The sequence below is a fragment of the Ranitomeya variabilis genome, chromosome 3 (genome assembly GCF_051348905.1).
Source record: "Ranitomeya variabilis isolate aRanVar5 chromosome 3, aRanVar5.hap1, whole genome shotgun sequence".
Lineage (NCBI taxonomy): Eukaryota > Metazoa > Chordata > Amphibia > Anura > Dendrobatidae > Ranitomeya > Ranitomeya variabilis.
The window spans coordinates 35,550,225-35,577,497 of NC_135234.1; positions in this window are offsets into that span (position 1 = coordinate 35,550,225).

A 27,273-nucleotide genomic window follows, 5' to 3' on the forward strand; every position below is an offset into this window, starting at 1 on the left:
GGTGGTAATGCAGTTGTCCCTGAGTTGCAATCTTGGGCAGGTGTCTCTGCTGATTGCAGCTCTGACTGGGCTATTTAGGTCTGCAGGATTCTTTAGTCAGTGCCTGTTGCCCATTGTTCTTGGAGGTTTCACATCTCTGTCTGGTTCCTTATGCCCTGTGTTGTGAATTTGCTTTTTGCTCCCTCTAGTGGTTACTAGTTTTTTGACTCTGGTTTTTCTGTCATTCCTTTTATCCGCACCTGGGTCGTTAGTTAGGGGTGTTGCTATATAAGCTCCCTGGACCTTCAGTTCTATGCCTGGCAACGTAGTTATCAGAGCTAGTCTGCTGTGCTCTTGTCTACTGATCCTGGTTCCAGTAATTTCAGCTAAGTCTGCTTTTTGCTTTTTGCTATTTGTTTTGGTTTTGTATTTTTGTCCAGCTTGTTCCAAATTTATATCCTGACCTTTGCTGGAAGCTCTAGGGGGCTGGTGTTCTCCCCCCGGACCGTTAGACGGTTCGGGGGTTCTTGAATTTCCAGTGTGGATTTTGATAGAGTTTTTGTTGACCATATAAGTTACCTTTCTTTATTCTGCTATCAGTAAGCGGGCCTCTCTGTGCTAAACCTGGTTCATTTCTGTGTTTGTCATTTCCTCTTACCTCACCGTTATTATTTGTGGGGGGCTTCTATCCAGCTTTGGGGTCCCCTTCTCTGGAGGCAAGAAAGGTCTTTTGTTTTCCTCTACTAGGGGTAGCTAGATTCTCCGGCTGGAGCGTGTCATCTAGAATCAACGTAGGAATGATCCCCGGCTACTTCTAGTGTTGGCGTTAGGAGTAGATATATGGTCAACCCAGTTACCACTGCCCTATGAGCTGGATTTTTGTATTCTGCAGACTTCCACGTTCCTCTGAGACCCTCGCCATTGGGGTCATAACAGTTTGCCAGGCCAGTATTAAATGTTTAATGCATTGCAGAAGAGGGATTATAAGAAAGAAGATTCTGAGTTTTTTTTTTTTTTTTTTCTTCTTCCCCTTTACCTCAGAGTGGCTATGCTTGCTGCAGACATGAATGTCCAGACCTTGATTACAAGTGTGGACCAGCTGGCTACTCGTGTGCAGGGCATACAAGACTATGTTATCAGAAATCCTAGGTCAGAACCTAAAATACCGATTCCTGAACTGTTTTCCGGAGACAGGTTTAAGTTTAGGAATTTCGTGAATAATTGTAAATTGTTTTTGTCCCTGAGACCCTGTTCATCTGGAGACTCTGCTCAGCAAGTGAAAATTGTTATTTCGTTCTTACGGGGCGACCCTCAGGATTGGGCTTTTTCGCTGGCGCCAGGGGATCCGGCATTGGCTGATATTGATGCGTTTTTTCTGGCGCTCGGTTTACTTTATGAGGAACCCAATCTTGAGATTCAGGCAGAAAAGGCCTTGCTGGCTATGTCTCAGGGGCAGGACGAGGCTGAAGTGTATTGCCAAAAATTTCGGAAATGGTCCGTGCTGACACATTGGAACGAGTGTGCACTGGCCGCTAATTTTAGAAATGGCCTTTCTGAAGCCATTAAAAATGTTATGGTGGGTTTTCCCATTCCCACAGGTCTGAATGATACTATGGCACTGGCTATTCAAATTGACCGGCGGTTGCGGGAGCGCAAAACCGCAAATTCCCTCATGGTGTTGTCTGAACAGACACCTAATTCGGTGCAATGTGATAGAAAAACCGCAAATTCCCTCATGGTGTTGTCTGAACAGACACCTGATTTAAGGCAATGTGATAGAATCCTGACTAGAAATGAGCGGAAAATTCATAGACGCCGGAATGGCTTGTGCTACTACTGTGGTGATTCTACACATGTTATCTCAGCATGCTCTAAACGTATAGCTAAGGTTGTTAGTCCTGTCACCGTTGGTAATTTGCAACCTAAATTTATTCTGTCTGTAACTTTGATTTGCTCACTGTCATCTTATCCTGTCATGGCGTTTGTGGATTCAGGTGCTGCCCTGAGTCTTATGGATCTCTCATTTGCTAAGCGCTGTGGTTTTACTCTTGAACCATTGGAGAATCCTATTCCTCTTAGGGGTATTGATGCTACGCCATTGGCAGCAAATAAACCGCAGTATTGGACACAGGTTACCATGTGCATGACTCCTGAACACCGCGAGGTGATACGTTTCCTGGTTTTACATAAAATGCATGATTTGGTTGTTTTAGGGCTGCCATGGTTACAGACCCATAATCCAGTCCTGGACTGGAAGGCTATGTCAGTCTCAAGTTGGGGCTGTCGTGGTATTCATGGGGATTCCCTGCCTGTGTCTATTGCTTCTTCTACGCCTTCGGAAGTTCCGGAGTATTTGTCTGATTATCAGGATGTCTTCAGTGAGTCTGAGTCCAGTGCACTGCCTCCTCATAGGGACTGTGACTGTGCTATAGATTTGATCCCAGGCAGTAAATTTCCTAAGGGAAGACTGTTTAATCTGTCGGTACCTGAGCATACCGCTATGCGTTCATATATCAAGGAGTCTCTGGAGAAAGGACATATTCGTCCGTCTTCTTCCCCTCTTGGTGCGGGATTCTTTTTTGTGGCAAAAAAGGACGGATCTTTGAGACCTTGTATTGATTATCGGCTTTTAAATAAGATCACTGTCAAATTTCAGTATCCTTTACCGCTGTTGTCTGACTTGTTTGCCCGGATTAAAGGTGCCAAGTGGTTCACCAAGATAGACCTTCGTGGTGCGTACAACCTTGTGCGCATTAAACAAGGTGATGAATGGAAAACCGCATTCAATACGCCCGAAGGTCATTTTGAGTACTTGGTGATGCCTTTTGGGCTCTCCAATGCGCCTTCAGTTTTTCAGTCCTTTATGCATGACATTTTCCGGAAGTATCTGGATAAATTTTTGATTGTTTATCTGGATGATATTTTGGTTTTTTCTGATAATTGGGATTCGCATGTGGAGCAGGTCAGGTTGGTCTTTAAAATTTTGCGTGAAAATTCTTTGTTTGTCAAGGGCTCAAAGTGTCTCTTTGGTGTACAGAAGGTTCCCTTTTTGGGGTTCATTTTTTCCCCTTCTGCTGTGGAGATGGACCCAGTCAAGGTCCGAGCTATTCTTGATTGGACTCAGCCCTCGTCAGTTAAGAGTCTTCAGAAGTTCTTGGGCTTCGCTAACTTCTACCGTCGTTTTATCGCTAATTTTTCTAGCATTGTGAAACCTTTGACGGATATGACCAAGAAGGGCTCCGATGTAGCTAACTGGGCTCCTGCTGCCGTGGAGGCTTTCCAGGAGTTGAAACGCCGGTTTACTTCGGCGCCTGTTTTGTGCCAGCCCGATGTCTCACTTCCCTTTCAGGTTGAGGTGGATGCTTCAGAGATTGGAGCAGGGGCCGTTTTGTCGCAGAGAGGCCCTGGTTGCTCTGTTATGAAACCTTGTGCCTTTTTCTCTAGGAAGTTTTCGCCTGCCGAGCGAAATTATGATGTGGGCAATCGGGAGTTGTTGGCCATGAAATGGGCATTTGAGGAGTGGCGTCATTGGCTCGAGGGTGCTATGCATCGTGTGGTGGTCCTGACTGATCACAAAAATCTGATGTATCTCGAGTCTGCTAAACGCCTTAATCCGAGACAGGCCCGCTGGTCATTGTTTTTCTCCCGCTTTGATTTTGTTGTCTCGTATTTACCAGGTTCAAAGAATGTGAAGGCCGATGCTCTTTCTAGGAGCTTTGTGCCTGATGCTCCTGGAGTCGCTGATCCTGTTGGTATTCTTAAAGATGGAGTTATCTTGTCAGCTATTTCTCCGGATCTGCGACGTGTGTTGCAGAGATTTCAGGCTGATAGGCCTGAGTCTTGTCCACCTGACAGACTGTTTGTCCCGGATAAGTGGACCAGCAGAGTCATTTCCGAGGTTCATTCCTCGGTGTTGGCAGGGCACCCGGGAATTTTTGGCACCAGAGATCTGGTGGCCAGGTCCTTTTGGTGGCCTTCCTTGTCAAGGGATGTGCGGTCATTTGTGCAGTCCTGTGGGACTTGTGCTCGAGCTAAGCCTTGCTGTTCTCGTGCCAGCGGTTTGCTCTTGCCCTTGCCTGTCCCGAAGAGACCTTGGACACATATCTCCATGGATTTCATTTCTGATCTTCCGCTATCTCAGGGTATGTCCGTTATCTGGGTGATATGTGATCGCTTCTCCAAGATGGTCCATTTGGTTCCTTTGCCTAAGCTGCCTTCCTCTTCCGATCTGGTTCCTGTGTTTTTCCAGAACGTGGTTCGTTTGCACGGCATCCCTGAGAATATTGTGTCAGACAGAGGATCCCAGTTCGTTTCCAGGTTCTGGCGATCCTTTTGTAGTAGGATGGGCATTGATTTGTCGTTTTCGTCTGCTTTCCATCCTCAGACTAATGGACAGACGGAGCGAACCAATCAGACTTTGGAGGCTTATTTGAGGTGTTTTGTCTCTGCTGATCAGGACGATTGGGTGACATTCTTGCCGTTGGCTGAGTTTGCCCTTAATAATCGGGCTAGTTCCGCCACCTTGGTTTCGCCTTTTTTCTGCAACTCTGGTTTCCATCCTCGCTTTTCTTCGGGTCATGTGGAGCCTTCTGACTGTCCTGGGGTGGATTCTGTGGTGGATAGGTTGCAGCGGATCTGGAATCATGTGGTGGACAACTTGAAGTTGTCACAGGAGAAGGCTCAGCGCTTTGCCAACCGCCGCCGCGGTGTGGGTCCCCGACTACGCGTTGGGGATTTGGTATGGCTTTCTTCCCGCTTTGTTCCTATGAAGGTCTCCTCTCCCAAATTTAAACCTCGTTTTATTGGGCCTTACAAGATATTGGAAATCCTTAATCCTGTATCTTTTCGTCTGGATCTTCCTGTGTCGTTTGCTATTCACAATGTATTTCATAGGTCCTTGTTGCGGCGGTACATTGTGCCTGTAGTTCCTTCTGCTGAGCCTCCTGCTCCGGTTTTGGTTGAGGGCGAGTTGGAGTACGTGGTGGAGAAGATCTTGGATTCTCGCCTCTCCAGGTGGAGGCTTCAGTACCTGGTCAAGTGGAAGGGCTATGGTCAGGAGGATAATTCCTGGGTGGTCGCCTCTGATGTTCATGCGGCCAATTTAGTTCGTGCCTTTCATGCCGCTCATCCTGATCGCCCTGGTGGTCGTGGTGAGGGTTCGGTGACCCCTCACTAAGGGGGGGGTACTGTTGTGAATTTGCTTTTTGCTCCCTCTAGTGGTTACTAGTTTTTTGACTCAGGTTTTTCTGTCATTCCTTTTATCCGCACCTGGGTCGTTAGTTAGGGGTGTTGCTATATAAGCTCCCTGGACCTTCAGTTCTATGCCTGGCAACGTAGTTATCAGAGCTAGTCTGCTGTGCTCTTGTCTACTGATCCTGGTTCCAGTAATTTCAGCTAAGTCTGCTTTTTGCTTTTTGCTATTTGTTTTGGTTTTGTATTTTTGTCCAGCTTGTTCCAAATTTATATCCTGACCTTTGCTGGAAGCTCTAGGGGGCTGGTGTTCTCCCCCCGGACCGTTAGACGGTTCGGGGGTTCTTGAATTTCCAGTGTGGATTTTGATAGGGTTTTTGTTGACCATATAAGTTACCTTTCTTTATTCTGCTATCAGTAAGCGGGCCTCTCTGTGCTAAACCTGGTTCATTTCTGTGTTTGTCATTTCCTCTTACCTCACCGTTATTATTTGTGGGGGGCTTCTATCCAGCTTTGGGGTCCCCTTCTCTGGAGGCAAGAAAGGTCTTTTGTTTTCCTCTACTAGGGGTAGCTAGATTCTCCGGCTGGAGCGTGTCATCTAGAATCAACGTAGGAATGATCCCCGGCTACTTCTAGTGTTGGCGTTAGGAGTAGATATATGGTCAACCCAGTTACCACTGCCCTATGAGCTGGATTTTTGTATTCTGCAGACTTCCACGTTCCTCTGAGACCCTCGCCATTGGGGTCATAACAGCCCTGCTGCCCAAATCATCAAAGATAAGTTCTGGTTTTTGTTTCTGCAGCCCACATGCTGTTAGCTTTACAGTTCAGTGCTTTTCAATGTTTTTTCTTGTCCAGCTTAGTCTGTGTAAGGATTTATTCAGTCAAGTTGGATCCTCTGGAGATCAGATATACATTCCACGTCTTTAGTAGATGTGGAGTTTTTGTATTTTCTGCTGTGGATATTTTCTAGTGTTTTAATACTGACCGCTTAGTATTCTGTCCTATCCTGTTCTATTTAGCTAGAGTGGCCTCCTTTGCTAAATCCTGTTTTCAGTCTGCGTGTGTTTTTTCCTCTCCTCTCACAGTCAATATTTGTGGGGGGGCTGCCTATCCTTTGGGGTTTTTCTCTGAGGCAAGATAGTATTCCCATTTCTATCTATAGGGGTATTTAGTCCTCCGGCTGTGTCGAGGTGTCTAGGATTGTTAGGTACATCCCACGGCTACTTCTAGTTGCGGTTTTAAGTTCAGGGTTTGCGGTCAGTACAGGTTCCACCTTCTCCAGAGGAAGATTCATGCTGCTCCAAGTCACCAGATCATAACACCGGAGCCCCCGCACTTCCATTGCTGTAATGAGTTGGTTTCCATGAAAATGTCCACCAGAGGCGGCGCATGCGCAGAATGAGATCTCGTGAGACAGCCCAGGGTACTAGTAGTCCAAGTGAGATGCTTAGATGCAGTTCAGAGAGTACTAGCTCCAGTACCAGCTCTCATTGAAGAGATACTTCACATATTTATTAAGCAGTGGCTTTTCTATGAAAATACAGGCAACCACCAGATTTTATTGGTTGGACAGTAATAAGTGAATCTGATGAAATTCAATTTGCATCACATTTATTTGCAGATAAACAAGAGACCAGTCTCCATCTTGTTCGGTCATATTCTTTGGTAGGTCACCAATGCCATATTAATAAATAGACTCGTGCACAGCCTTAATCTTAGTGGTGCTCAGGTAGGTTCCAACACCATAACCATATGTAAAAAAAACCTGGCACTGAACTTTTTTATCTGGAAATATATTTTATTGTCAGCAACAAACGTTTCGGTCCCAAACCGGACCTTCCTCAGTTACGTGATAAGTAGAGGATTTGAGAAAGATGTGCCCGTGTAGGCAGATGATAAATAATTTCTTAGATCTGTGTGAGGCTGTGTGGGCAAAGCCCTTGCAGGAGTGGCGTGACCGATGCGGTTTCCACCGAAACGTTTGTTGCTGACAATAAAATATATTTCCAGATAAAAAGTTGAGTGCCAGGTTTTTTTACATATACCAATGCCATATTGACTGGGCAGTCTTTGTCGTCTTCCAGTGTTCATCATCTTTGGTATCTCCAGAGGCAAGTAGGCCAAGATGATCCGATGTCGCAGGAGATGCCAAAAATGCAAGGAGCCTCTGAAGATGACCCAGTGAAGAACACCCTGAAGACTGAAGAAGACAGGTGGGGGTAGGGTGTAAAAGAAAAGGAAGGAACCACTGTGTGCTGCTAGAAAATATGATGGGTCACAGGTAGAGGTGCGGTCACTTTATTGAGACTATGTTTTTCGGCACCATACAGGTGTTTCAGCTGGCCATGAATGAGGCAGATGCATCATGTTAGGTTTAGGGTCACACTTGTCTTTTTTTGTTTGGAATTTTGATATTTGCAGTACACACCTTCTGACCAAGCACTCCTCCCATCAGCCTAAGATGCTTTTTAATAAAGCTTGATTCTACCTGCCCATTTAATTGTAGGCTTTTAGCCCAGGAGAGGCATCATATTAGGTTTAGGGTCTCAACAAAGGGTATGCCTTGTCGTTGGCTGTTGGGCTCACATGAATTGGCCAATTTGTGAACTAAGTACCTTCATTTTTTTAAATTATTTCTGCAGCAATTTTAATATTTAATGCAGCTCCAATTGTGTATATTCAATGTTTACATATTATAGCGTTTCATAATTCAGCTTTAATTTGTTAGTTATATGAATGAGGAAGTACAGACATATGCACACATATACAGTGTAGGGCCTCCATAAAGTGTGGGGGCCTTTATACAACTTGGGAGCTAATGTGGGGGCCATTATACAGTTTGGGACCTACATAGGGGGGCATCATGAAGTGGGGGGACTACAGGGACTACTAGGGGGACCATTATACAGTTTGGGAACTAATGCTAGGTCCATTATACAGTTTGGGGTTTATCATGGGCCGATCATACAGTGAGGGGATTACTGGGACTACTATAGGGGCCATTATACAGTGTGGGGGCTATAATAATAATAATAACAATCTTTATTTATATAGTGCCAACATATATTGCAGCACTGTACAGTTTAACCCCTTTCCGACATCGGTCGTAATAGTATGCCGATGTCGGACACCATCCCTTTGCTGTGGGCTCTGGCGGCTAGCCCACACCTTCCGGCCCATGTCAGCTGTTTTGAAGGGCTGACATGTGCCGCTAACAGCTGCGGGTAGAATTGTGTTCCACCTGTGGTGTTAATCCGTTAAATGCCGCTGTCAAACTCTGACAGCGGCATTTAACACGCGCTTCCGGCAAGTGCACCGGAAATCCCGCCCATCGCGGGTCACTGATGGGTTGGCATGACAACCATAGGTCTCCAGCAGACCTTTATGGTTGTCACTGCTGGATTGCTATGAGAGCGGCCCAGTGGTAGGCACTCATAGCAAGTCAGCAATTCTGCTACATACAGGTGATCTGATCATCGCCTGTATGTAGCAGAGGCGATTGGGTTATGGCAGCTTCTAGTCTCCCATGGAGACTATGGAAGCAAATTAAAAAAATGTTTTTAAAAATAATTTAAAAAATAAATGTATAAAAGTTTAAATCACCCCCCTTTTGCCCCATTCAAAATAAAACAATAAAAAAATCAAACATACACATATTCGGTATTGCTGCGTTCACTATCGCCCGATCTATCAATAAAAAAAAGAAGTAACCTGATCGCTGAACGGCGTAACGAGAAAAAAATGCAAAACACCAGAATAGTGTGTTTAGGTCTTTGCAACATTGCAGTAAAATGCAATAACGGGCGATCAAAAGATCACATCTGCATCAAAATGGTATCATTAAGAACATCAGCTCGGCCCTCACCCAACAACAAATTACGAAAAATGGAGAAGCACATTTTTTTTTTAACAAACGTTTGGAATTTTTTTTCACTACTTTGATGAAAAAAGAATCGAAACATGTTTGGTGTCTATGATAATGGCAGGTCAGTTTTAGCATTTGGTGAACATGTTAAAAAAAAGCAAAACAAAAAACAATTGTGGAATTGCACTTTTTCACAATTTCACCGCACTTTTCCAGTACACGATATGTTAAAACCAATGGTGTCGTTACAACTCATCCCGCAAAAAACAAGCCCTTCTATGGCCATATTCAGAGAAAAATTAAAAAAAGTTATGGCTTTGGGAAGGAGGGGAGCAAAAAACTAAAACGCAAAAACGAAAATACCTGTTGGGTGCGGTGGAGTTTGATGGAGAGTTATTCTCACTAAGGCTAGTTTCACACTAGCGTTCGGCAGGGCTGCAGATGGCGGCCTTCTTCCTCCGTTAAGCCCGACCGCAACAAAATGCAACATGTTGCGTTTGACGCAGGTCAGCGCAGCATCATAACGACGCATGCGGAGGCATCAGCATCCATTTGCATGGCCTGCGTACCCAATGTTAAAGATAGGGTACACAGGACGCATGCAGATGTAGGTGGAGCTGAAGGAAGAGGCGCAACAGTGGGCGGGGCTTCGGACGAAGAAGGCTTTCATCCGCAGCCCTGCCGGACGCAAGTCTGAAACCAGCCTTAGATAGTGAATGGGCCACACACAAGCAAAAAAAAGGACTTAGATTAGGGAAGGTGATAGGCCGCTCTGAACAGTGTTTTGAGGGAGCACCTAAAACTGTGCAAGTTGTGGATAGTCCCGATTTCTTGGGGTAGAGCATTCCAGAGAATTGGTGCAGCTTGTGAGAAATCTTGGAGCCAGGAGTGGGAGCTACGGATTAGTGAAAAGGTTAGTTGAAAGTCACTTGTAGAGTGTAACGAGCGGGTAGGCTGATAAACAGAAATGAGGGAGGAGATGTAGGGGGGTGCCGCATTGTGGAGAGCTTTTTGGGTGACAACAAGCAGTTTAAATTGGATCCTATAATGTATGGGCAGCCAGTGTAATCACCAGCACAGAGTGGAGGCATCCGAGTATCGATTAGCCAGATGGACGAAACTGGCTGCTGCATTAAGGATGGACTGGAGAGGGGAAAGTCGAGCGAGGGGGAGGCCAATTAATAGAGCATTACAGTAGTCAGGCGGGAGTGGATCAGGGCAACAGTGCGGGCTTTTGTTGTTTCTATGGTGAGAAAGGGGTGGATTCTGTCGTGGCCATCATACAGTGTGGGAGCTAATGTGGGTGCCATTATACAGTTTAGGGCCTACATTGAGGGCTATAATATGGTGTGAGGGACTACTGTGGGGGGCCTTTTTACAGTGTGGTAGCTACTGTGGGTGACCTCAAAGTTTGGGGACTACTGTGGGGGCCATAATACATTGTGGGGTCTGTTATGTGCAGCGCCCCAGGGTCCTGGTTGTCGCAGTAATGCCGCTTTCTTCCCGGGGAGAGTGATGCTATGTTCAGAGGCAAGGAAGGATAACTGCATCCAGGTATCACAAACATGCAACACATTCATACTCCAGGCCACCAGGGGGAGCTTTTGATCCTATTTACTAGGTGACTCCCTATATATGTATAACTGGTAGTCTGTAGGGAAAGTTAGTTAGTTCCAGACATCAGTCTGAGGAGGACAGAGGGTCCACGGAGCTGTGCATGCCTAAGAGCTGCAGCTCCCAGAAAGAGACATTTTGAAGGCAGAATTGTATTACAGCAAGCGTGAAGGAAGGCAAAGCAAAGGAGAGGATACCAGAAGGGGACCAGCCCCGAACAGGCTGCCTCCTTCTGAGGCGCAGAACACCGGTAGCCAGTACACTGAAGTAGTAAGGACCTCTATGCCTTACTTCAGAGACCGGCAGGACAGCTAATTGCATGTTACCTGTCTGCACCTACACCCAGGAGGCACGGTGACACCCCACAGAGGCCGGGGCATTGCTAGGGTCCCTATAAACACCCTCAAGCCACCAGTCATACGGGTTTTGTCCTATCCGACTACAGGGGACAGAGAGAGAAACACCACTTCTGTGAGGACCTTATTTGAAGCTTATGCAGTAAGGGACTACACCACTACAGCGCATGGGAAGGCTATTGATTTCCACCTGGACAAGGGGACTCTGGACTTGCCTCCAAACCGGCCGGACTCTACCTGCCCTGTAATCTGGTGCCCTGAACTGTGGATGCTGAAGTCTTCAGTAAAGGTAAAGAGACTGCAACCTTGTGTCCTCGTTCTTCACTGCGCCATTCACCATTCACCATCTACACACTGGGAAGCCCTGAGGACATACTTCACCTGTGGGAAGGTATACCATCTAGCTGCCACATCACCCCAGCGGACCCCTTAAAGCAGCGTTGGTCACCCTGACCGAATACCACAGGTGCCGTCACGAACACAAACTTTATCCCTTTAAAGACCTTTCCCTTTTATACGGATGTCCCAGGGCCACGGACCGGGTCAGCCACCATGACATCCCCCTGTGAACCGCAGGACCTGGTACCGAGTATCCCCCTTGCCCTGACGGGGTGCTCCATATGCAATTTGGGGGCTACAGTGTGGAGGCTACTGTGTGGACCATTATACAGTGTGGCAGCTATTATACACTGTGGTGGACATTGTACAGTGTGAGTGCTGCTGTATATACAGTGTGGGATCTAATGTGGGTCATTATACTGTATTTTGAGGGGCTCATCATACTGTATATAAAGGAGCTGTGGTGACATCATACTGAGTTTATGGAAGCTGTAGGCCCATCATACCGTATATGGGGCAGCTGTGGGGGCATTATACTGTGTATAGGGAGCTGGACATGAGGAGACTCAGGGGACATTATTAAATGCTAAGTGAACATTTAAGAAGCATTATTGGTATAGGGCCATTCAGAGTATAGTAGTCAAAGGTTCACATTATTACATTCTTGGGGCAAAATGTGGACACTGTTTTCTGGTGCACTTGCACAGGGCATTACTATTTTCTAGAGGGCAATTTTACCATCTAGAGAGCACAAAGGATCCACTATTACTATTGAAGAGACCCAGTGGTGGGCATTAGGGTTGAGCGACTTTCATTTTTTTAAGATCGAGTAGGGTTTTGGGAAACCCGATTTTGTCCAGAGTCGAGTCGAGTGCAGTCGGCCGATTATCGCTAAAAGTCGGGGATCGACCGAAACACGAAACCCAATGCAAGTCAATGGGGAAGCATAGTCGGCAGTGAGTGGAGGCCAGGAAAACACCTACAGTGCCCATTTTAATGCCAAAAACATCCATTCTTGTTTCTGAAGCTTGCCAATCTTAATTAACTGTATAATAATAGTTGGGCATAGGGAATTGGGGGAAAGTTGTGGGGGGAGTAGGGCTGGCTCAAGTTTTTCGTGGGCCCAGGAAATGCGGACTACGTCACGGCGGTGTTGCAGGGAAAGGTAAGTATTTAAACGTTGCAAGTGCTGTGATCCTGAGCAAGCAGGGGGGGGCCCACTCGTTCGCATTGGCACTGGCACAGGGCCCCTCAAAGTACGGCGGTGTGTTTGCATGGCGGGGGCGCCTCCCACCAGCAGCGACACTTTTGCGTACTCTGAGGGGCCCTGTGCCAGTGACGTCGCCAACGAGTATGCCCCCCCACCTGATGAAGGAACCTGCACTTTCATCTGCACCTTCCTCTTTGTCCCTGTGTAAGGTGGTATAACATGCGGGAAGGGGAACCTTACTTTCAGCAGGGTCAGATTCTGGCTGTGTAGAGTACAAGGGGAATGTAGTGGTCTAGGTCAATGTACCAGCAGACTCATTTAGCAGTGGCTGGGCAATGGGCAGGATGAGGAGGAAACAGATATAGGGCCAAAGAATAAAGTAGGCTAAATGCAGTTCAAAATTGGTAACAGGACTAAACAGGCGGCATTGCTTTGTTCAGTGGAGTAGCAAACCCAAGAGCAGCAGACACTGTTTCAAGGGCCTAACCACACTAGTAGGCCAAATGCAGTTTAATATCTGATAGTATAGGGCGAAAGCCAGAATGTGGAAGCTCAGCTTTGTTCAGTTGAGGACAACACCAGGGAGGGGCAGACACCTTTAGTAGGCCGGAAAAGCCTATTGCATTTTTTAAAATGGTAATTTGGAGCAGAAGGTTGAAGCTCAGCTTTATTTAGTTGAGGACAACACCAGGCAGGGGCACACAGACAGACACCTTTAGTAGGCCGGAAAAGCCTATTGCATTTTTTAAAATGGTAATTTGGAGCAGAAGGTTGAAGCTCAGCTTTATTTAGTTGAGGGCAACACCAGGCAGGGGCACACAGACAGACACCTTTAGTAGGCCGGAAAAGCCTATTGCATTTTTTAAAATAGTAATTTGGAGCAGAAGGTTGAAGCTCAGCTTTATTTAGTTGAGGGCAACACCAGGGAGGGGCAGAAGCCGTTAGTAGGCCCTAACCACCATTTTTTTTTTAAAAAACCACTTAATGAGAGCCGGAAGGTTGAAGCTCAGCTTTATTTAGTTGAGGGCAACACCAGGCAGGGGCACACAGACAGACACCTTTAGTAGGCCGGAAAAGCCTATTGCATTTTTTAAAATGGTAATTTGGAGCAGAAGGTTGAAGCTCAGCTTTATTTAGTTGAGGGCAACACCAGGGAGGGGCAGAAGCCGTTAGTAGGCCCTAACCACCATTTTTTTTTTTAAAAACCACTTAATGAGAGCCGGAAGGTTGAAGCTCAGCTTTATTTAGTTGAGGGCAACACCAGGCAGGGGCACACAGACAGACACCTTTAGTAGGCCGGAAAAGCCTATTGCATTTTTTAAAATGGTAATTTGGAGCAGAAGGTTGAAGCTCAGCTTTATTTAGTTGAGGACAACACCAGGCAGGGGCACACAGACAGACACCTTTAGTAGGCCGGAAAAGCCTATTGCATTTTTTAAAATGGTAATTTGGAGCAGAAGGTTGAAGCTCAGCTTTATTTAGTTGAGGGCAACACCAGGGAGGGGCAGAAGCCGTTAGTAGGCCCTAACCACCATTTTTTTTTTTAAAAACCACTTAATGAGAGCCGGAAGGTTGAAGCTCAGCTTTATTTAGTTGAGGGCAACACCAGGCAGGGGCACACAGACAGACACCTTTAGTAGGCCGGAAAAGCCTATTGCATTTTTTAAAATGGTAATTTGGAGCAGAAGGTTGAAGCTCAGCTTTATTTAGTTGAGGGCAACACCAGGGAGGGGCAGAAGCCGTTAGTAGGCCCTAACCACAATTTTTTTTTTTAAAAACCACTTAATGAGAGCCGTAAGGTTGAAGCTCAGCTTTATTTAGTTGAGGGCAACACCAGGCAGGGGCACACAGACAGACACCTTTAGTAGGCCGGAAAAGCCTATTGCATTTTTTAAAATGGTAATTTGGAGCAGAAGGTTGAAGCTCAGCTTTATTTAGTTGAGGACAACACCAGGCAGGGGCACACAGACAGACACCTTTAGTAGGCCGGAAAAGCCTATTGCATTTTTTAAAATGGTAATTTGGAGCAGAAGGTTGAAGCTCAGCTTTATTTAGTTGAGGGCAACACCAGGGAGGGGCAGAAGCCGTTAGTAGGCCCTAACCACCATTTTTTTTTTTAAAAACCACTTAATGAGAGCCGGAAGGTTGAAGCTCAGCTTTATTTAGTTGAGGGCAACACCAGGGAGGGGCAGAAGCCGTTAGTAGGCCCTAACCAAAGTTGAAGGCCAAATGCAGTTTAATTTCTTATACTATAGGCCGAAAGCCAGAAGGTGGAAGCTCCAATTTAGACAGTGGAGGACAATTTGAATTAGGGACTGCAGACAGACTTAGTAGGCTGTCCCCTGTGGACCATGCATCCACCACATTAACCCATTGCGCCGTAATGGACACGTAATCTTCCGTGGCCATGCCTACAGGTCCATGCGTCTGTTGTCAGGTGCACCTTTGTACTCACAGATTGCCAGAGTGCATGGACAATGCGGTCTTCTACATGCTGGTGGAGGGTTGGGATGGCTTTTCTCGCAAAAGAAGTGTCGACTGGTTAGCTTGTAGCGTGGTACAGCGTAGTCCATCATGGCCTTATTAATAGTAAATAAAATATATAACTAGGCTCTATGAACTTTTAAATAGGTTCCAGGGGTACACGGGCAGCATTGGTGTGGTCAGTGGAGGAGTATTGCAAGTAGGGGCTGCAGACAGGCTATCAAAGGCCTAAAATACCAAACAGTAGGCACTCATGGCAGTTTTACATCGGTTACATGGATACACAGGCAGGCACTCCAGGCAGCATTGTGGTCAGTGGAGGAGTATTGCAAGTAGGGGCCGCAGACAGGCTATCAAAGGCCTAAAATAACAAACAGTAGGCAGTCATGGCAGTTTTACATCGGTTACATGGATACACAGGCAGGCACTCCAGGCAGCATTGTGGTCAGTGGAGGAGTATTGCAAGTAGGGGCCGCAGACAGGCTATCAAAGGCCTAAAATAACAAACAGTAGGCAGTTTTACATCGGTTACATGGATACACAGGCAGCTAGGTGGTGAGTGGAGGAGTATTTAAAGTAAGGACCGCAGACAGGCTTCAAAGGCCTAACATAAAAAAATGGGCTGGCTGTAGGCACTTTATAATTGGTTCCAGGGGTACACGGGCAGCAGTGGTCTGGTCAGTGGAGGACTAGTGGAAGGAGGGACCGCAGACAGGCTTCAAAGGCCTAAAATAAAAAAATGGGCTGGCTGTAGGCACTTTATAATTGGTTCCAGGGGTACACGGGCAGCAGTGGTCTGGCCAGTGGAGGACTAGTGGAAGGAGGGACCGCAGACAGGCTTCAAAGGCCTAACATAAAAAAATGGGCTGGCTGTAGGCACTTTATAATTGGTTCCAGGGGTACACGGGCAGCAGTGGTCTGGTCAGTGGAGGACTAGTGGAAGGAGGGACCGCAGACAGGCTTCAAAGGCCTAACATAAAAAAATGGGCTGGCTGTAGGCACTTTATAATTGGTTCCAGGGGTACACGGGCAGCAGTGGTCTGGTCAGTGGAGGACTAGTGGAAGGAGGGACCGCAGACAGGCTTCAAAGGCCTAAAATAACAAACAATAGGCTCATGGCAGTTTTACAGCGGTTACATGGATACACGGGCAGCTTGGTGGTGAGTGGAGGAGTAGTGCAAGGAGTGTCTGTCCCAGTACTCCCAAAATATAAATAGATGTTAATGTCTCGCAAAACAACCAAAACAAAAAAAAAGGTGGCATACTTAGGTACAGGGGTGGGCTCATCTGCTGAGTTTCTGACATAGTAATTTGGCAGTAACTATTTAATGGTGCCAATATAGGACACAGACACAGACTACTTTAAGTTGCATCATAGATGTCTACAAATTTGTATTGTCAGTGCCAGACATTGAATGATGTCAGCGAATAGACTAAAGATTGGTGGAGCTGTGCGACATAATTTTGCACGTGGTAGAGCACATTTTGAGCTGGGGTAGGGGGGAACTCTCTTGAGGCCGGCGGGACCGCCCCAGGGCCCCTCATGTTACAACGGTGTGTCTGACGTTGGGTGCGCACCACCACCGCCAGAGACACTACATTGTACTATGAGGGACCCAGTAGCAATGCCGTCAACCAAAAGCGAGCACACCCACCTCTTCAGACAAACAGCAGTCTCACGGGTGCTTGCGCCAAGTCGCGATACCACGGCCCCGTGTGGGGAGTTTGGCCATTTACGGAGGTGTAAACATGTCGTATGCTGTACAATCAGCTGCAGCAAATTAGACATTAGAAAAGTAATTCACAGGCAAGAGCCTTTCATAGGAAAGCTAGGTGTCGGCCGGGCAAGGTGGGGCAAAAGATTTCGAAATCCAGTTGTGGTTCATTTTAATGAATGTTAGATCGTCAACATTTTGGGTAGCCAGACGAGTCCTTTTTTCGGTTAATATTGAACCTGCAGCACTGAATACTCTTTCTGATAGGACACTTGCTGCCGGGCAAGCAAGCTCCTGCAATGCATATTCTGCCAATTCTGGCCAGGTGTCTAATTTGGAGGCCCAGTAATCAAATGGGAATGACGGTTGAGGGAGAACATCGATAAGGGATGAAAAATAGTTAGTAACCATACTGGACAAATGTTGTCTCCTGTCACTTTCAATTGATGCAGCAGTACCTGTCCTGTCTGCGGTCATAGCAAAATCACTCCACAACCTGGTCAGAAAACCCCTCTGTCCAACGCCACTTCTGATGTGTGCACCCCTAACACTCCTAGTCTGCTGCCCCCTGGAGCTCGTGTGAGAACGATCACGTGCGCTGTGTGCTGGGAATGCCTGAAGCAAACGGTCAACAAGAGTTGATTGTTTGGTTGCTAATATTAGTTCCAAGTTCTCATGTGGCATAATATTTTGCAATTTGCCTTTATAGCGTGGATCAAGGAGGCAGGCCAACCAGTAATCGTCATCGTTCATCATTTTCGTAATGCGTGTGTCCCTTTTTAGGATACGTAAGGCATAATCCGCCATGTGGGCCAAAGTTCCAGTTGTCAAATCTCCGGTTGTGATTGGTTGAGGGGCAGTTGCAGGCAAATCTACGTCACTTGTGTCCCTCAAAAAACCAGAACCCGGCCGTGACACGCAACCAATTTCCTGTGCCCCCGGGAAAGGTTCGGCATTAAAAATATACTCATCCCCATCATCCTCCTCGTCCTCCACCTCCTCTTCGCCCGCTACCTCGTCCTGTACACTGCCCTGACCAGACAATGGCTGACTGTCATCAAGGCTTTCCTCTTCCTCTGGTGCAGACGCCTGCTCCTTTATGTGCGTCAAACTTTGCATCAGCAGACGCATTAGGGGGATGCTCATGCTTATTACGGCGTTGTCTGCACTAACCAGCCGTGTGCATTCCTCAAAACACTGAAGGACTTGACACATGTCTTGTATCTTAGACCACTGCACACCTGACAACTAGGGTTGAGCGACTTTCATTTTTTTAAGATCGAGTAGGGTTTTGGGAAACCCGATTTTGTCCAGAGTCGAGTCGAGTGCAGTCGGCCGATTATCGCTAAAAGTCGGGGATCGACCGAAACACGAAACCCAATGCAAGTCAATGGGGAAGCATAGTCGGCAGTGAGTGGAGGCCAGGAAAACACCTACAGTGCCCATTTTAATGCCAAAAACATCCATTCTTGTTTCTGAAGCTTGTCAATCTTAATTAACTTTATAATAATAGTTGGGCATAGGGAATTGGGGGTCATTTGGCAAAAGTTGTGGGGGGAGTAGGGCCGGCTCAAGTTTTTCGTGGGCCCAGGAAATGCGGACTACGTCACGGCGGTGTTGCAGGGAAAGGTAAGTATTTAAAAGTTGCAAGTGCTGTGATCCTGAGCAAGCAGGGGGGGGCCCACTCGTTCGCATTGCCACTGGCACAGGGCCCCTCAAAGTACGGCGGTGTGTTTGCATGGCGGGGGCGCCTCCCACCAGCAGCGACACTTTTGCGTACTCTGAGGGGCCCTGTGCCAGTGACGTCGCCAACGAGTATGCCCCCCCACCTGATGAAGGAACCTGCACTTTCATCTGCACCTTCCTCTTTGTCCCTGTGTAAGGTGGTATAACATGCGGGAAGGGGAACCTTACTTTCAGCAGGGACAGATTCTGGCTGTGTAGAGTACAAGGGGAATGTAGTGGTCTAGGTCAATGTACCAGCAGACTCATTTAGCAGTGGCTGGGCAATGGGCAGGATGAGGAGGAAACAGATATAGGGCCAAAGAATAAAGTAGGCTACATGCAGTTCAAAATTGGTAACAGGACTAAACAGGCGGCATTGCTTTGTTCAGTGGAGTAGCAAACCCAAGAGCAGCAGACACTGTTTCAAGGGCCTAACCACACTAGTAGGCCAAATGCAGTTTAATATCTGATAGTATAGGGCGAAAGCCAGAATGTGGAAGCTCAGCTTTGTTCAGTTGAGGACAACACCAGGGAGTGGCAGACACCTTTAGTAGGCCGGAAAAGCCTATTGCATTTTTTAAAATGGTAATTTGGAGCAGAAGGTTGAAGCTCAGCTTTATTTAGTTGAGGGCAACACCAGGGAGGGGCAGAAGCCGTTAGTAGGCCCTAACCACCATTTTTTTTTTAAAACCACTTAATGAGAGCCGGAAGGTTGAAGCTCAGCTTTATTTAGTTGAGGACAACACCAGGGAGGGGCAGAAGCCGTTAGTAGGCCCTAACCACCATTTTTTTTTTTAAAACCACATAATGAGAGCCGGAAGGTTGAAGCTCAGCTTTATTTAGTTGAGGACAACACCAGGGAGGGGCAGAAGCCGTTAGTAGGCCCTAACCACCATTTTTGTTTTAAAACCACTTAATGAGAGCCGGAAGGTTGAAGCTCAGCTTTATTTAGTTGAGGACAACACCAGGGAGGGGCAGAAGCCGTTAGTAGGCCCTAACCACCATTTTTGTTTTAAAACCACTTAATGAGAGCCGGAAGGTTGAAGCTCAGCTTTATTTAGTTGAGGACAACACCAGGGAGGGGCAGAAGCCGTTAGTAGGCCCTAACCACCATTTTTGTTTTAAAACCACTTAATGAGAGCCGGAAGGTTGAAGCTCAGCTTTATTTAGTTGAGGACAACACCAGGGAGGGGCAGAAGCCGTTAGTAGGCCCTAACCACCATTTTTGTTTTAAAACCACTTAATGAGAGCCGGAAGGTTGAAGCTCAGCTTTATTTAGTTGAGGACAACACCAGGGAGGGGCAGAAGCCGTTAGTAGGCCCTAACCACCATTTTTTTTTTTAAAACCACATAATGAGAGCCGGAAGGTTGAAGCTCAGCTTTATTTAGTTGAGGACAACACCAGGGAGGGGCAGAAGCCGTTAGTAGGCCCTAACCACCATTTTTGTTTTAAAACCACTTAATGAGAGCCGGAAGGTTGAAGCTCAGCTTTATTTAGTTGAGGACAACACCAGGGAGGGGCAGAAGCCGTTAGTAGGCCCTAACCACCATTTTTTTTTTTAAAACCACATAATGAGAGCCGGAAGGTTGAAGCTCAGCTTTATTTAGTTGAGGACAACACCAGGGAGGGGCAGAAGCCGTTAGTAGGCCCTAACCACCATTTTTGTTTTAAAACCACTTAATGAGAGCCGGAAGGTTGAAGCTCAGCTTTATTTAGTTGAGGACAACACCAGGGAGGGGCAGAAGCCGTTAGTAGGCCCTAACCACCATTTTTTTTTTTAAAACCACATAATGAGAGCCGGAAGGTTGAAGCTCAGCTTTATTTAGTTGAGGACAACACCAGGGAGGGGCAGAAGCCGTTAGTAGGCCCTAACCACCATTTTTGTTTTAAAACCACTTAATGAGAGCCGGAAGGTTGAAGCTCAGCTTTATTTAGTTGAGGACAACACCAGGGAGGGGCAGAAGCCGTTAGTAGGCCCTAACCACCATTTTTGTTTTAAAACCACTTAATGAGAGCCGGAAGGTTGAAGCTCAGCTTTATTTAGTTGAGGACAACACCAGGGAGGGGCAGAAGCCGTTAGTAGGCCCTAACCAAAGTTGAAGGCCAAATGCAGTTTAATTTCTGATACTATAGGCCGAAAGCCAGAAGGTGGAAGTTCCGATTTAGACAGTGGAGGACAATTTGAATTAGGGACTGCAGACAGACTTAGTAGGCTGTCCCCTGTGGACCATGCATCCACCACATTAACCCATTGCGCCGTAATGGACACGTAATCTTCCGTGGCCATGCCTACAGGTCCATGCGTCTGTTGTCAGGTGCACCTTTGTACTCACAGATTGCCAGAGTGCATGGACAATGCGGTCTTCTACATGCTGGTGGAGGGTTGGGATGGCTTTTCTCGCAAAAGAAGTGTCGACTGGTTAGCCTGTAGCGTGGTACAGCGTAGTCCATCATGGCCTTATTAATAGTAAATAAAATATATAACTAGGCTCTATGAACTTTTAAATAGGTTCCAGGGGTACACGGGCAGCATTGGTGTGGTCAGTGGAGGAGTATTGCAAGTAGGGGCTGCAGACAGGCTATCAAAGGCCTAAAATAACAAACAGTAGGCAGTCATGGCAGTTTTACATCGGTTACATGGATACACAGGCAGGCACTCCAGGCAGCATTGTGGTCAGTGGAGGAGTATTGCAAGTAGGGGCCGCAGACAGGCTATCAAAGGCCTAAAATAACAAACAATAGGCTCATGGCAGTTTTACAGCGGTTACATGGATACACGGGCAGGCAGCTTGGTGGTGGTGAGTGGAGGAGTATTTAAAGTAGGGACCGCAGACAGGCTATCAAAGGCCTAACATAACAAACAATAGGCTCATGGCAGTTTCACAGCGGTTACATGGATACACGGGCAGGCAGCTTGGTGGTCAGTGGAGGAGTATTTAAAGTAGGGACCGCAGACAGGCTATCAAAGGCCTAAAATAACAAACAATAGGCTCATGGCAGTTTTACAGCGGTTACATGGATACACAGGCAGCTTGGTGGTGAGTGGAGGAGTATTTAAAGTAGGGACCGCAGACAGGCTATCAAAGGCCTAAAATAACAAACAATAGGCTCATGGCAGTTTCACAGCGGTTACATGGATACACGGGCAGGCAGCTTGGTGGTGGTGAGTGGAGGAGTATTTAAAGTAGGGACCGCAGACAGGCTTCAAAGGCCTAACATAAGAAAATGGGCTGGCTGTAGGCACTTTATAATTGGTTCCAGGGGTACACGGGCAGCAGTGGTCTGGTCAGTGGAGGAGTATTTAAAGTAGGGACCGCAGACAGGCTTCAAAGGCCTAACATAAGAAAATGGGCTGGCTGTAGGCACTTTATAATTGGTTCCAGGGGTACACGGGCAGCAGTGGTCTGGTCAGTGGAGGAGTATTTAAAGTAGGGACCGCAGACAGGCTTCAAAGGCCTAACATAAGAAAATGGGCTGGCTGTAGGCACTTTATAATTGGTTCCAGGGGTACACGGGCAGCAGTGGTCTGGTCAGTGGAGGAGTATTTAAAGTAGGGACCGCAGACAGGCTATCAAAGGCCTAACATAACAAACAATAGGCTCATGGCAGTTTCACAGCGGTTACATGGATACACGGGCAGGCAGCTTGGTGGTCAGTGGAGGAGTATTTAAAGTAGGGACCGCAGACAGGCTATCAAAGGCCTAAAATAACAAACAATAGGCTCATGGCAGTTTTACAGCGGTTACATGGATACACAGGCAGCTTGGTGGTGAGTGGAGGAGTAGTGCAAGGAGTGTCTGTCCCAGTACTCCCAAAATATAAATAGATGTTAATGTCTCGCAAAACAACCAAAACAAAAAAAAAAGGTGGCATACTTAGGTACAGGGGTGGGCTCATCTACTGAGTTTCTGACATAGTAATTTGGCAGTAACTATTTAATGGTGCCAATATAGGACACAGACACAGACTACTTTAAGTTGCATCATAGATGTCTACAAATTTGTATTGTCAGTGCCAGACATTGAATGATGTCAGCGAATAGACTAAAGATTGGTGGAGCTGTGCGACATAATTTTGCACGTGGTAGAGCACATTTTGAGCTGGGGTAGGGGGGAACTCTCTTGAGGCCGGCGGGACCGCCCCAGGGCCCCTCATGTTACAACGGTGTGTCTGACGTTGGGTGCGCACCACCACCGCCAGAGACACTACATTGTACTATGAGGGACCCAGTAGCAATGCCGTCAACCAAAAGCGAGCACACCCACCTCTTCAGACAAACAGCAGTCTCACGGGTGCTTGCGCCAAGTCGCGATACCACGGCCCCGTTTGGGGAGTTTTGCCATTTAGGGAGGTGTAAACATGTCGTATGCTGTACAATCAGCTGCAGCAAATTAGACATTAGAAAAGTAATTCACAGGCAAGAGCTTTTCATAGGAAAGCTAGGTGTCGGCCGGGCAAGGTGGGGCAAAAGATTTCGAAATCCAGTTGTGGTTCATTTTAATGAATGTTAGATCGTCAACATTTTGGGTAGCCAGACGAGTCCTTTTTTCGGTTAATATTGAACCTGCAGCACTGAATACTCTTTCTGATAGGACACTTGCTGCCGGGCAAGCAAGCTCCTGCAATGCATATTCTGCCAATTCTGGCCAGGTGTCTAATTTGGAGGCCCAGTAATCAAATGGGAATGACGGTTGAGGGAGAACATCGATAAGGGATGAAAAATAGTTAGTAACCATACTGGACAAATGTTGTCTCCTGTCACTTTCAATTGATGCAGCAGTACCTGTCCTGTCTGCGGTCATAGCAAAATCACTCCACAACCTGGTCAGAAAACCCCTCTGTCCAACGCCACTTCTGATGTGTGCACCCCTAACACTCCTAGTCTGCTGCCCCCTGGAGCTTGTGTGAGAACGATCACGTGCGCTGTGTGCTGGGAATGCCTGAAGCAAACGGTCAACAAGAGTTGATTGTTTGGTTGCTAATATTAGTTCCAAGTTCTCATGTGGCATAATATTTTGCAATTTGCCTTTATAGCGTGGATCAAGGAGGCAGGCCAACCAGTAATCGTCATCGTTCATCATTTTCGTAATGCGTGTGTCCCTTTTTAGGATACGTAAGGCATAATCCGCCATGTGGGCCAAAGTTCCAGTTGTCAAATCTCCGGTTGTGATTGGTTGAGGGGCAGTTGCAGGCAAATCTACGTCACTTGTGTCCCTCAAAAAACCAGAACCCGGCCGTGACACGCAACCAATTTCCTGTGCCCCCGTGAAAGTTTCCGCATTAAAAATATACTCATCCCCATCATCCTCCTCGTCCTCCACCTCCTCTTCGCCCGCTACCTCGTCCTGTACACTGCCCTGACCAGACAATGGCTGACTGTCATCAAGGCTTCCCTCTTCCTCTGGTGCAGACGCCTGCTCCTTTATGTGCGTCAAACTTTGCATCAGCAGACGCATTAGGGGGATGCTCATGCTTATTACGGCGTTGTCTGCACTAACCAGCCGTGTGCATTCCTCAAAACACTGAAGGACTTGACACATGTCTTGTATCTTCGACCACTGCACACCTGACAACTCCATGTCTGCCATCCTACTGCCTGCCCGTGTATCCTCCCACAAATAAATAACAGCACGCCTCTGTTCGCACAGTCTCTGAAGCATGTGCAGTGTTGAGTTCCACCTTGTTGCAACGTCTATGATTAGGCGATGCTGGGGAAGGTTCAAAGACCGCTGATAGGTCTGCATACGGCTGGCGTGTACAGGCGAACGTCGGATATGTGAGCAAAGTGCACGCACTTTGAGGAGCAGGTCGGAGAACCCAGGATAAGTTTTCAATAAGCACTGCACCACCAGGTTTAAGGTGTGAGCCAGGCAAGGAATGTGTTTCAGTTGGGAAAGGGAGATGGCAGCCATGAAATTCCTTCCGTTATCACTCACTACCTTGCCTGCCTCAAGATCTACTGTGCCCAGCCACGACTGCGTTTCTTGTTGCAAGAACTCGGACAGAACTTCCGCGGTGTGTCTGTTGTCGCCCAAACACTTCATAGCCAATACAGCCTGCTGACGCTTGGCAGTAGCTGGCCCATAATGGGACAACTGGTGTGCAACAGTGTCATCTGCCGATGGAGTGGTTGGCCGACTGCGTTCTGTGGAAGAGCTGTAGCTTCTGCAGGAGGACGAGGAGGAGGAGGAGGGGGTGCGAACGCCTACAGCCAACTGTTTCCTAGACCGTGGGCTAGGCACAACTGTCCCTAAATTGATGTCGCCTGTGGACCCTGCATCCACCACATTCACCCAGTGTGCCGTGATGGACACATAACGTCCCTGGCCATGCCTACTGGTCCATGCATCTGTAGTCAGGTGCACCTTTGTACTCACAGATTGCCTAAGTGCATGGACGATGCGCTGTTTAACATGCTGGTGCAGGGCTGGGATGGCTTTTCTGGAAAAAAAGTGTCGACTAGGTAGCTCGTATCGTGGTTCAGCGTACTCCATCAGGGCTTTAAAAGCTTCGCTTTCAACTAAACGGTAGGGCATCATCTCTAACGAGATTAGTCTAGCTATGTGGGCGTTAAAACCCTGTGTACGCGGATGCGAGGATAAGTACTTCCTTTTTCTAACCAGAGTCTCATGTAGGGTGAGCTGGACTGGAGAGCAGGAGATCGTGGAACTTTCGGGTGTGCCGGTGTACATGGCAGACTGAGAGACGGTTGGAGACGGTATTGTTTCCGCCGGTGCCCTAGATGCAATATTTCCTCCTACTAAACTGGTGATTCCCTGACCCTGACTGCTTTTGGCTGGCAAAGAAACCTGCACAGATACTGCCGGTGGTGCGGAAAATGGTGGCCTTACAGTGACGGAAGGGATGTTGCGTTGCTGACTAGCTTCATTGGCCGAGGGTGCTACAACCTTAAGGGACGTTTGGTAGTTAGTCCAGGCTTGAAAATGCATGGTGGTTAAGTGTCTATGCATGCAACTAGTATTTAGACTTTTCAGATTCTGACCTCTGCTTAAGCTAGTTGAACATTTTTGACAGATGACTTTGCGCTGATCAGTTGGATGTTGTTTAAAAAAATGCCAGACTGCACTCTTCCTAGACTCGGATCCCTTTTCAGGGATTGCAGACTGAGCTTTAACCGGATGGCCACGCTGTCCTCCAACAGGTTTTGGCTTTGACACGCGTTTTGGGCCAGATACGGGCCCGGCAGATGGAACCTGTTGCGATGTTGATGCCTGCTGCGGCCCCTCCTCCACCTCCGCTTCTGAACTACTGCCGCCTGCACCCTGTTCCCCCAATGGCTGCCAATCGGGGTCAATAACTGGGTCATCTATTACCTCCTCTTCGAGCTCGTGTGCAACTTCGTCTGTGTCACTGTGTCGGTCGGTGGTATAGCGTTCGTGGCGGGGCAACATAGTCTCATCAGGGTCTGATTGTGGATCTGTACCCTGAGAGGGCAATGTGGTGGTCTGAGTCAAAGGAGCAGCATAGTACTCTGGCTGTGGCTGTGCATCAGTGCACTCCATGTCAGAATCTACTTGTAATGGGCATGGCCTGTTAAATGTTTCACTTTCTAAGCCAGGGACGGTATGTGTAAAGAGCTCCATGGAGTGACCCGTTGTGTCGCCTGCTGCATCCTTCTCTCTTGTTGTAGTTTTTGCTGAGGAGGACAAGGAAGCGACTTGTCCCTGACCGTGAACATCCACAAGCGACGCGCTGCTTTTACATTTACCAGTTTCGGAAGAGGAGGCAAAAGAGCTAGAGGCTGAGTCTGCAATGTAAGCCAAAACTTGCTGTTGCTGCTCAGCCTTTAAAAGCGGTTTTCCTACTCCCAGAAAAGAGAGCGTTCGAGGCCTTGTGTAGCCTGACGACGAAACTGGCTCCACAGCTCCAGACTTAGGTGGAATATTTTTATCCCCACGACCACCTGATGCTCCACTACCACTACCATCATTACCAGCTGACAATGAACGCCCACGACGACCTCTTGCACCAGACTTCCTCATTGTTTAAAAATCGTAACCAAACTAACTTTATTTGTTGCTGTCAAACAACTTACACGGTGAGCTATAACTTCAGTATGATTTCAATATCCCTTAACAGGTTGGTGAGACCACAAGGAAAATCAGGCACAATGTTACACACTCTGTTTTCTGTGACACCAAATCACAGAGATGACACACACGCAGGACTGTCACTCAAGCACTAATGTCAATATTAATCTCCCACCTAATTTTTTTTTTTTTTTTTCTCTGTGAGACTTTAGAAACCAAATAATATTTAAAAAAAAACAAAAAAACAAGGCTTTCTATGGCCCACTGAATGAGAGATGGCACGCACAGGAGTGGCACACAAGCCCTGACTGAGGCCAATATTTTTCTCCCACTGATTGATGTAGTGTTTTTGTGTTGAGGTTGATTTTAAAACACAAATGAAGGAAAAAAATAAAAAGGCTTTCTATGGCCCACAATTAGAGAGAGAGGTGGCACACCCAGGAGTCAAGACTGGCACACAAGCTGAAATGGCAATATTACTCTCCCACTGTTTTTTTATGTATTTTTTTTTTATTTTCAGGGAGACTTTAGAAACCAAATAATATTAAAAAAAAAACAAAAAAACAAGGCTTTCTATGGCCCACTGAATGAGAGGGACAGAGGTGGCACACCCAGGAGTCAAGACTGGCACACAAGCTGAAATGGCAATATTACTCTCCCACTGTTTTTTTATGTATTTTTTTTTTATTTTCAGGGAGACTTTAGAAACCAAATAATATTAAAAAAAAAAAAAAAAACAAG